Below are 11,930 nucleotides of genomic sequence, written 5' to 3' on the forward strand. Positions count from 1 at the left end.
ATCACAATAGCAAGAGCATGTGATTTTGCTCTTCACAGAATCCAGAGCGGTTTTGTTGAACAACATGAGACTATTTGGGAGTTCTTTCCCTCCCACTGTCAGCAGTCAGGAAACAGTTGGCTGGGAATGTTTTACACGCCCTCTGCTTTCTTGTATTTTTAGTTTTGATATTTGAATCTATGTAACTGCAAGCACACGTGCCACAGTGTACCAGGTCTTAGTGGATTCCCATTTTTCTCCACTAGACACATTCTATGACAGCTGGAGCTATTTGAAATAGATTTTCATTGCACTTACATATTTGACATGGATTTTCGATTCTCTTGGACTGGTAGTTTGGCAGGCCAGTGACTGTGTCATAGCATCTAATAGATCTAGATCAGGTAGGGGTCAGCTCTTGGTGTTTCTTCCATTGAGTTGATCTTGGAATACTGAGGATTCAAAGAAATAGGTATCCATCCATAAATTGAGCATTCACTTCCTAAAGATTTGCCTTCATGGTTGAGACTTTCAGACCTTCAGGCGTAATCCCCATGTTCCTGATGGTTGTAATAATAATGTTTATCTCAGAAGGTGGTTTTAAGGATTAAATAAGACAATGCATATAAGGCACTTAGTTCAATACCTGGGACTTATTAATACTCAGTAAAGGTCAGATCTTGTTATTAATAATATTTTAAATAATACCTTTTTGTACTATTCCATTTTTACATTTTACTGAATGTTTTTGCATTTATTATTTCAGGTACTTTCAGTTAAGAAAAACATTATTCTCTGCTGGGGTCATTTAAATGTTTCAGACTAAATTGTAGAAAATTGTGTTAAATACTGTAGAGCATTAATGAATAGAAATGGAAAAACAAAAAACCCTAGCATTTCAATTCTCTGCTCTTGACTTAGAAGAAATAAAAATATGCTTATACCATTTATTATTTTTTTTAAAAATAAGTTTTAGGGAAATATAGTAGGAATGAATAAGATGTTCATTTAATGCTGCTCTATTTCACATTTTTATTCAAAACACTATTCATACAAATTGCTGTTCACAACAAATGTTGGAAAGTTTACATATAATAATTCATTCAGCATCACTCCTTTTTTCGGTTTGGGGATGGAACCCAGGGATATTCGACCTCTGAGCTACCCCCCTGCCCTATTTTTTATTATTTATTTTGAAACAGGTCTCATTAAGTTGCGGAGGGCCTCACTAAGTAGCTGAGGCTGTTGGCGAACCGGGATCCTCTGGTCTCAGCCTCCCGAATGCTGGAATTACAAGAGTGCACCACCACGCTTGGCTCAGCATCACTCTTGAATGCAAACCGTGTGTCCATGATGGAGAAACCCTAGATGATAAAAAAAAATACACAGAATTATGTTCATTTCATTAAACTATTAATTTAGGAAGATGATGCATTTTTAAAAATGTTTCAACAATGAAGTTAATCCAAAAGTATTTTCAAGATACTGTCATTTAGGCCGGGCGTGGTGGCGCAGGCTTGTAATCCCCACGCTTGGGAGGCAGAGACGCGATGGCTTAAAAGACCCTGTTTACAAAAATAAAAAAGTATAAAATAGGTCTGGGAGGATAGCCTGGAGGTAGAAGGGCTTCTAGGAACCCCAGTACCACACACAAAAAAAGATACTGTCATTTAATGAGAAATAAAATAGATAACTTATAAAGTGGCTTATTTGCTTCAGGATTCTGGTGGTTGGAGGGTTCAGATAGCATGTTACCAGTGTTTTAGTGAGGGTCCATTGACTATATCACAACATGGTGGATAATTCCCACTCCTGTGAGACAGTGTTAATCCACTGTGAGGGCAAACTCCCATTATGTAGTTATCTTCCAGTAATAATACCTCTTAAAAATTCTACCATCTCAACAATGCCATACTGGGAACCATACTTTGAAAACATGAATTGTTGGAAGATAAGCTACATTCAAATCATGAACCTAGGCCGGGTGTGGTGGCGCACGCTTGTAATCCCCGTGCTTGGGAGGCTGAGACAGGAGGATCGCGCAGGTTCCAAGCCAGCCTCAGCTGAAAGGACAAAGTTTGATCACACCAGAGACCACCTTGTAGCCAAGAGATTTATTGGAGGGGCCGGTATGAAAGGAAGAGAGAGAGAGAAAGAGAGAGAGAGAGTGAGAGAGAGAGAGAGAGAGAGAGAGAGAGAGAGACAGACAGACAGACAGACAGACAGACAGACAGAGGGGGAGAGAGAAAGAAGAATCCGGGAAGAGAGAGAGCATGTGCTGGGATCAGGGTTATATAGGGGCTTGGGGTTACAGATTGGGGGCCAATAGGATAGGAGAAATGCTCTTTGAACTAATTGGCTAGAGTCCCATGGGAGGGGGTCGTGCGGCCAGGTAATTGGCTTGGGGTCAGCGGGGAATGTCCCTTTCACTGATTGGCCAAGGGCACCAGGAGGGGGCAGGTCTCCCAGGTAAGTGACCAGGTGTGGTCAGAGGGGGATGATAGCTTAACTGGTCAGACCAGGGCCTTTCAGGAGACTTAGCTTATGGGGGGGGATCTGAAATAAGAACCGAATTCATCTAACATCAGCTACTTAGTGAGGCTCTCAGCAACTTAGTGAGACCCTGTTTCCAAATAAAATATAAAATAGGTCTGGGAGTATAACCCAGAGATACAAAGCCTCTGGGTTCCACCCCCAGTACTACCAAAAAAAAAAAAAATCATGAACCTAGGTTAAGTAGTACATTTGTAGTGCATAATATTTAAGGCATACTTTCTATCATTATTTTTTGGTCTTTAAATTCCTTCAGAATGTTTTGTAGTATACTATATACATTTTTTACTCCTTGAATAAGTTTATTCACAGGTTTATTTTATTGATGCTATTGTAAGTAGTATTAATTTCTAATTTATTTGTATTGTTAGTGTAGAGACACAACTACATTTTTTTCATTTTTTTTATTTTTGCACTATATTCTCACATCATAATGTGGATCATGTTGAAAATGGTATGTATTCACACAGTGCTTGGTGCCCTCCCTGCTTCCACTTTTTCCTCCCTCCCATTACTGAGTGTCCAGGTTAACAATGTTATAGTCACATATATGCACATATTCCCATGTAGCTTTTCAATTAATAAACCTCATTCTTCTTCCTCTCCTACCCTTTCTTCCTGGCTTTGCTGAGGTCACCCCCAATTATCTGGAGTCCCTCTGGTATCCCTAATACTCCCTAGGTTGAGCATATTAGAGAAAACATGTGTCCTTTCTCTTTCTGTGCTTGGCTGATCTCACTTAACATACTATTCTACAGGTCTTTCAATCTTCTTGTGAATGACATGATTTTGTTCTTTATTGCTGAGTAGACTTCCATTGTATGTATTTCCCATAAATTTGCAATCCGTTCATCTGTTAATAGAGACCTAGCTTGGTTTCATACTTGGCTATTGCAAATTGTGCTGCTACAAATGTGGGTATGCATATGTTACTGTAGTTCTCTAATTTCAACCCCTTTGGAAAAGTACCCAGAAGTGGTATAGCTGGATCATATGGTGGATCCATTCCCAGTTTTCTAAGGAATCTCCACACTGATCTCCATAGTGGCTGAACTAGTCTGCACTCCCACCAATAGTATAAAAGAGTTCCTATTTCCCCACATCCTCACTAGCATTTGTTGTTATTTAACTTCTTTATGCTTGCCACTCTGGTTGGGGTTAGATGGAATCTCAGTGTAGTTTGGTTTGCATCTCCCTGATGACTAATGATGTTGAACATTTTTTTCATGTATCTATGCAATTCCTATCAAAATACCAATGCCAGTCTTCATAGATCTAGGAAAATCAGTCATGAATTTCATATGGAAAAGAAAAGACCCAGAATAGCCAAAGCAATTCTCAGCAATAAAAACCAATACAGGGGGCATCACAATCCCTGACTTCATATTATACTACAGAGCAATACTAGTTAAAACAACATGGTATTGGCACAATAACTGGAACACAGACCAATAGAACAGAATAGAAAATACAGAAACAAACCCACACTTATATTCAATTGATCTTTGACAAAGGGGCCAAACTTGTACGCTGGAGAAAGACAGACTTTTCAACAAATGGTGCTGGGAGAACTGGCTATCCATTTATAGAAAGATGGAACTAAATCCTTACCTCTCACCATGCATAGGAATCAACTCAAGATGGCTCAACGACCTGGAAATCAGACCAGAGATTGTGAAGCTATTAGAGGAGGGCATAGGTTCAACACTCCAACATGTAGGCACAGGTAGTAACTTTCTCAACAAGACCTCCAAAGTGCAGGCAATTAAAACAAGAATTAACAAGTGGAATGGTGTCAAACTAAAAAATTTCTGCTCACCAAAGGAAATCATCAAGAATCTAAAGAGAAAGCCTACAGAATGTGAGAATATCTTTACCAGCCACCACTCTGATAGAGGGCTAATATCCAGAATATACAAAGAGCTCAAAAGACTCTACACTAGCAAAACAAAGAATCCAATTAAGAAATGGGCAATTGAATTGAATAGACCCTTCATAAAAGAAGTGACACAATTAAATTTTGTGTGTTTATTTTATATAATTTATGTCTGCTAAAGTAATTCATTTTAAATATTCTTGTTTATATCTATGTTTAATATACATGTTTCAATCTATATATACATTTTATCTAAATATACTTTTGAATGCTTCTTATAGATTCAGAAATATGGTGTTCTTGCTTTTATTATATCTATAATTGTTTACAATTTTAGTTTTTATTGATATCTAACTTAAGATTCACTATGAAGAACATTTTACAAATACTGAAGTATACATATGAAGGTCAGTCATTGAAATACTTTTTTTTATTTTATTATTAAAAGATATGACTTGTTTTATTTCTGCTTTATTTAATTTTTCATCTTTTTAATGGTTTAATATATGGCTGCATTTTCTATATTAGGCAACATTATCCCGTTAAGCATAGAATTTTATAAATTGATAGTAAATCAAGATTGCTAATTATGTAATACAAATATTCTATGGTCTTACTTAATTTTTGACTCCTTGATCTCTTGAATTTAAAAAGAATCATAATGAAGGTTTTAAGATGCTTTTAAAATTGGCCATTTATCTTCATATTGCTAACAGTTTTCCTTTTTATACTTTTATTCTCTTTTTTATATGAGGAAAGGTTAATGACTGCTATATATGGGGGTGGCTATGCCATTTTTTTTGAATTGTGCCTAGATTGCTAAATAATAAAACTTTACTATGGAAGATGCACTTTCTTCATGTTATAACATCTTCAATATCAGAGTGGATTTGGGAGTCAATAACCCTTGAAATTCATGTGGTACTCCTGACATAGCAGTGCAAGAACCTATATGGTATTCTGGTAAGACCAAGAAAACATTGAATTTAAAAATATTTCAGTACTAACTGATTTATATACCCCTTGAACTTCTTATTTACTTTCATTTTTTCTTTCTTCCCACTTAAAATCATTTTATTTTGCCGGGCGTGGCAGTGCAGGCTTGTAATCCCTGTGCTTGGGAGGCTGAGACAGGAGGATTGCGCAGGTTTGAAGCCAGCCTCAGCTACTTAGGCTTTGAGCAACTTAGTGAGACCCTGTTTCCAAATAAATTATAAAATAGGGCTGGGGGTGTAGCCCAGAGGTAGAATGCCCTGGGTTCCATCCCCAGTACTGCCAAAAAAAATCATTTTATTTTTAATTATCTAAAGTTAACTAAAGTTTTAAAGCTCCTTTCCCACCTTTAAGGAAATGTATTTTTATGGAATATTAGGAAAATGCTTAAACATCTGAGAAATTAATTCTGCTATCTTTACAAGATAAGAGGCTTTATTGAGAATAAAAATCTTTATTCTCAGATTTCATCTTTAAAATTTATAAAATACTTTGAAGATTTCATCTTTTATTTCATGTTGAGGAGATTCTAGTGCTAGTAATAATTTTCCATCATATATGAAACTATCTATTCTCTTTAAGTTCTCCTAATTTTTCCTTTTATGTGAAATATATAAAGAAAATGGTTAGATACCTGATAATCATGTATTTTAATTAGTTTGCTCCTAAACTTGATAAAATCCTTTTGACCCAAATAACTAACTTTTCATTCTGTCCCTGAATGTTTTCTTTTATTATTTATTTGATTGTGGCTTTTACCCATTTATTCTGTTCTTACTTGTTATATGTATACTGTTTTTTCTGACATGGTATTACTTGTTCCTTTATTTTTGCTCATTTTCTCATTATCTGTAACTTTTCTGAATTAATGAAAAGTGGTTTTCCCCTCATTCTGTCTTTGGTACCTTGCAGTTCTCCATTGTTTTCAAATATTTTACTCTTTATAATTGTGTGTATTCATGTAACTTTTATTCTGAAAGTAATGTTTAATGATCTCATTGTCTTAGTTTCTTAGATTCAAATTTTTTCAGAATTTTTTAATGCAATGAAGAGATACATTTTTTCCATTTCTTACATAAGTCTGTTTTTAGGGAAATTTAACATGCATATATATTATTTCATATGCATTTATGTTTATATGTATTTTATGTCTTATCTATACATATGCCCTTCTCCTTTTAAAATACTGAGTATTTTCATATACTTTACAATTTTCGTGTCTCTGTTCATTTTTAAATACAGAAGATGACTTTATATCTCTCAAGTATTAGAAATTAAGATGAATTATATTAAGGATTATGTAGATAGCCACTTGAATATTTCAGACACAGTCAGTAGGTGAAAAAAGCTATATTTGCTGAAGTTTTATTTTGGCAGACCACAGGTCCATTTGCATGCCTATAAAAGATAAATAGGAAGCAATAGTCAGAAGCAGCTATTTGGTGGGGAGAATCTCTAATCTGTTCCTAAGTCTTTATTTTGCAAGACTATTCTGGTAGCCAAGTTATTTGGAACTGGCTTTTCCCATTCTCCGACTAATAAAATTCCCTGTAGAATCCACCTATAGTAATGGCCCTGGCTCACTTCACCATAAATGAAGGCAGGATTTGATTCCTTTTACTATTTCCACAGTCTCCTTCAGTTCTTACTTTTTTCTTTTTCTTTCTTCAAATATTTTAGTATATTTTTTATTGGTGCATTACAGTCATACATCTTAATGTGGTACAGGATGGTAGAGGCACAAATGCACACATCACTCATTTAGCCCTTCCCCAATTCCCACTCCACTCCCTCCCCATCCCTCCTTCTCATGTTTGGCTTAGTGATCGACTTTGATATGTTTGTGAATGTACATCATACGCAGTAGGGAATTCAGGCAGCTGTACTTTAGCTAATTCCACATATCATTGTATAATGGTATTATGACTTCATAATACACTAAACTGAGGATAATACTCAGTTTGATGAATAGTTGGTGATTTTCTTCAAAAGGTGTCTTTTTATTATTTGTTGGCCATAGTTTTATACACCTACAGAGAACCATCACCTACATTATATCATTATATACTATTAAAATAAGTTATTGCCTATTACTTAGATTGGTTAATTTCCTACTGATTTTTATTTGTTATCACCCACACAGAAATTTGGGGAGAACTAAACAATAGCAAGATTTTTGTTATTTTTCTGGGTGTGTCTAAAATGCCATATAAAGTTCCCAGTCATTCTTTCATTCAATAAATATTTTTGAATGCTTACATTTCTAATGTACAAAGCACAAGTGTCATAGGACAGATTCATTTTCAAGTACCTGTTTAGATGTTTTATATGAATGCCTCAATCTGATTCTCCATGACATAGTTGGAATAGGTTAGAAAGCAGGGAGAATTTTTTCATACATCTTCAGAAAATGCACATTTAATAGCAGTCACTTTAAACGAAGTAAAATGGCAAGGTCTGGGCATACTCTGACATTTTTGTAAAAAGAAATTTAATATCTTGAAAGAAAAGTATTTCTTGAGATAGCAAAATTTAATGGCTTTTCATGGACATATTTCAGGAAATGATATCTTTGGTTAGAGATGGTTCAGAAATTAGGACAGTTCGCTGTGAATTGCTTTCAGTCAATTTGGAGGAGAGAGATGAAACATGCAGTAGGCAAACAGCAGGCTTTGGAACTAGACAGACCAGGATGATCATTTTCTACTAGGCTCTTGGGTGAGCATCTTGACCTCTCATATTTCTTGTCTGTAAAATGGAAATAATACTATAGCACTAGCTGAAACTTGGCCCTAGAGGGTACAGTAGGAATTTCCCACCAATTGCAACATTATAGGAAAGATTTGCTTTCAAATCCCGCTTTTGGTCTCCCTTCCAATTTAGCAGCCATCTATCCATTAATGATTACATTCTTGGAACATCCAGCTAGCAATTGTCTCTGTGATACTTAAATGTCATATTTTATGAATAAGATTTTCTCAGTACCTTGCTATACCAGTCAATTGGTAGAGCTCCACAATGTTTCATCCTGGTACATATGAGCCAGTGTATATTTATATTAATGGAAAATTTCTTCATAAGCACCTCATCCTATAATAGTCTTATGATAATCATCCATTCATAGCCACTTACATGAAGAGGTTGTGACTTTTTTTTTATGGTACTGGGGTTCCTGGAAGCCCTTCTACCTCCAGTTACACTCCTATGGGCTACACTCCCAGACCTATTTTTATACTTTTTTATGTGGAAACAGGGTCTCTTAAGCCAGCATGGCTGGCTTCGAACCTGCGCGATCCTCCTGTCTCTGCTTCCCAAGCGCGGGGATTACAAGCATGTGCCACCACACCCGGCCCAAGAGGTTGTGACTTTTTATGGCAAGTGTTGAAATTAATTTAGGACATTATTGTGAGTCATAAGTCACCCAAAGTTTCCTTTACACAATATATCTTTAACCTGTGTGAATAAAATGTTCTTGGCATATTTAGTGAGGCACTTATCAGGAAAGAAAGAAGAAAACTCTGTACATTGAACTGATAAATTGACATGCTCATCTTCTTCTCATGACTTCATGAACTTGAACTTTAAGAAAGGCTCCTTCTTTAGCCGACCAAAAAACATGGTTTTATAGAAATGTAAAGCCTTACATGCTGGTGAATCTCTGTTGTTTATTCATCTCCAGGAAATCTCTCGCTCTCTTCTCTCTCCTCTCTTTTTCCTCTCCTCTCTCCTATAGACGCTTGTAGTTAAGTTTGGTAATGATTTTCAAAATTCCCTTGATAATATCTATGGGCCTTTACATATCTAACCTAAATGTAAGGTAGTATGTTATTTGGAGTGGTGACAATCAACTGACTAATATTATAATCTGGATAAATTTGCAAGTAAGGCATCATCACACTAGCAATTAAGATTTTGAGAAGAACACTTCTTTTTTACTTCCTTAATCTTCAATTTTCTATTGGCAAAAGAAAGATAATAATACTTACCCCACTAGGTATGAAAGATTGAATGAGAAAATAATATTAGGTGTTATTTCTATGTTTATTATTAATCCAGTCCTTTGTATGCCACACCAACAATAATCCAATTGTATACCAATGAATAACATGTTTTGGTTGAACACAAGAGACTCAAAGGAACATTGTTGGAAAAGTAAATTGAGTTATTATTATTATTCTAAAGTTTGTGCCACTCAAAAACTGTGGTTTAAATATCTCCATTGATAAACAAACTGCCCATTCAAAAGGAAGAATGGGATTCTTTCCATATCCTACAAAATGCATACTCTCTTTACTTTAGAGCAATTCAATTTTGATCATATCTTTTTGGAGATTAGCGAACAGAATTTTAACTTGCATTGTGCTTCCTAAATTTTGCTATTAGTCAATATTTAATTCAATAAAATCTCACCCAAAGATCCTTGAAACAAGGCACTCCCAAATCATAATTTAGAAATTTTCTTTCAACATTCATCCTTTTGCTTATTGCTGGCACAGCTATTGTGTTCTGTCAGGGAGAACCTGGAGTACATTTTCTTGGTGAGACTGATTTGTCTTCTTTTTTACCTCTGCTTCAAAGTTGTTAAAAGAAGAATCTAGCTGACATTCAATGCTGATATATAAATAGACTGAGAAATAAAAAGTCCTCTTGGGATAAAGGTTTGATGAAGATGTTTCTTCAGATAGTTTGGTGAAAGATGGTATTATTTTTATTGATGTGTCAAATAGAAGGTCATTCTCAAAATATTTTCTTTAAAAATTTTCCTCCAACCATTCCCTGTTTTGTATTCATTGAAACATTCTCAATAGATACTTACCATACATCTATAACTGGCATAGCTCTTTGTTATTCTAAGATATTTTGTTTTGTTTTAAGATGTTAGAAACACAGATGTATCATTTAGTTGGGGCATTAAAACTGGTGAAATAAAAATATAGACAATATACAAAAACCAAAGGAGTCATACCTAATTAAAATAATAGTTTAAGATTTATTGGGTATTACTCTAATTCGAATCTTAATGGCCCCCAAACTCCATGTATTAAAGGGTTAGTCCCCAGGTTGGTGCTATCAGGAGGTAGTGGAAACTTTGAGAGGTGGAGCATCATGGGAGGTCTTAGGTCAGAGGGAACATGTCCCTGAAGGAGACTGTGGGACACTGGTTTCTTCATCTTTTTCTCTTTTTATGTTTTGGCCATGAGATAAATTTTGTTCCATCACATACTACTACCATGATGTGCTGCACTGGTCACCAGACTTCTGAAAACATTAGGTCCGTCTTACCAATAATTGGAACCTCTAAATCTGTAGCTCAAATAACCATTTTCTCTTCATTGTTAATTATCTCAACATCTGTTACTGTTCCTGATTTTTACTAACATTTGCTAATGCAGGTTTCTCCCATGTGCTAGACATTTTACCTGTAATTTACAATTATTAGTTCATTTAAGCATCAAGCATTTTATCCCAATGAGCAGATGAAGAAATCAAGGTAGATGTGTTCAGTAACTTTACCAACAATTTACTGATGTTAAATACTGGAAATAAGGTTTGAACTAGTCTGTCCTCTGAGTTCTATTCACTAATACATTACATGTAATATTCATGTACTGATAACCAATTGCTAGTTACTTAGATGATAACAAATATTTAAAGCCTATTATTGATATCATGATGAACAGTGCTACTTCACCACCATCATAGATCTCTGTAACTGTTGGATCATGAGTCTGACATAGAATAGATTTATGTGAACATAAATCTAATGTAATATGGAAATATGTACCAACATATATACATATATGTAAATATAAATATTTAAATGAAGCCATATGGGTATGTTTGCTTGTTGCTTTAGAGAAGTTTTAGATTTACAAAAAATATGCACTAGAAAGTAGAGAGAGCTCTCATATACCCCTTCTTTTCCATACTCCCTTGGTGCAAGTTTCTACTATTAACATCTTGATTAGTGTGATTTGTTATAATTGATACATAACTATTGATGTGTAATTACTAAACAAAGCCCATAGTTATATTAGAACTTCCTCCATGTTGTGCATTTCTATGAATATCATGTCAACTTTAACTCTTATTTTTGTTATTAAATAATATCCCATTGTTTGGGAGTCCCATAAGTATTTTATTCATTAGTTTACTTAAGAAAATCTTGGTTGCCTCCATGTTTTGGGAATTTAATACACTTTTATTGGTGAATTATAGTCTCACGTTCATTTTATTAAAAAAAAAACATTTGCGTGCAGGATTTTGTGTGTGAGTATAGATGTTAAACTCATACAGGCAGCCAAGGAGCACAATTTCTGTATTCTATAGAAAGACTATATTATAATCTTTTAGACTATATGGGTTAGACTATACTCAAATTTTTAAGAAGCTGCCAAACTACTGTTCAAAATGATTACAACATCTTTCATTCACCAAAGAATAAGAGTGAGTTCCTATTACTACACATCTTCATCAGCATTTGGTATTGGGCACATTTTAGACTTTAGTCATTCTAATAGGTATGTGA

The sequence above is a fragment of the Muscardinus avellanarius genome, assembly GCF_963383645.1.
Source record: "Muscardinus avellanarius genome assembly, chromosome: 4".
Lineage (NCBI taxonomy): Eukaryota > Metazoa > Chordata > Mammalia > Rodentia > Gliridae > Muscardinus > Muscardinus avellanarius.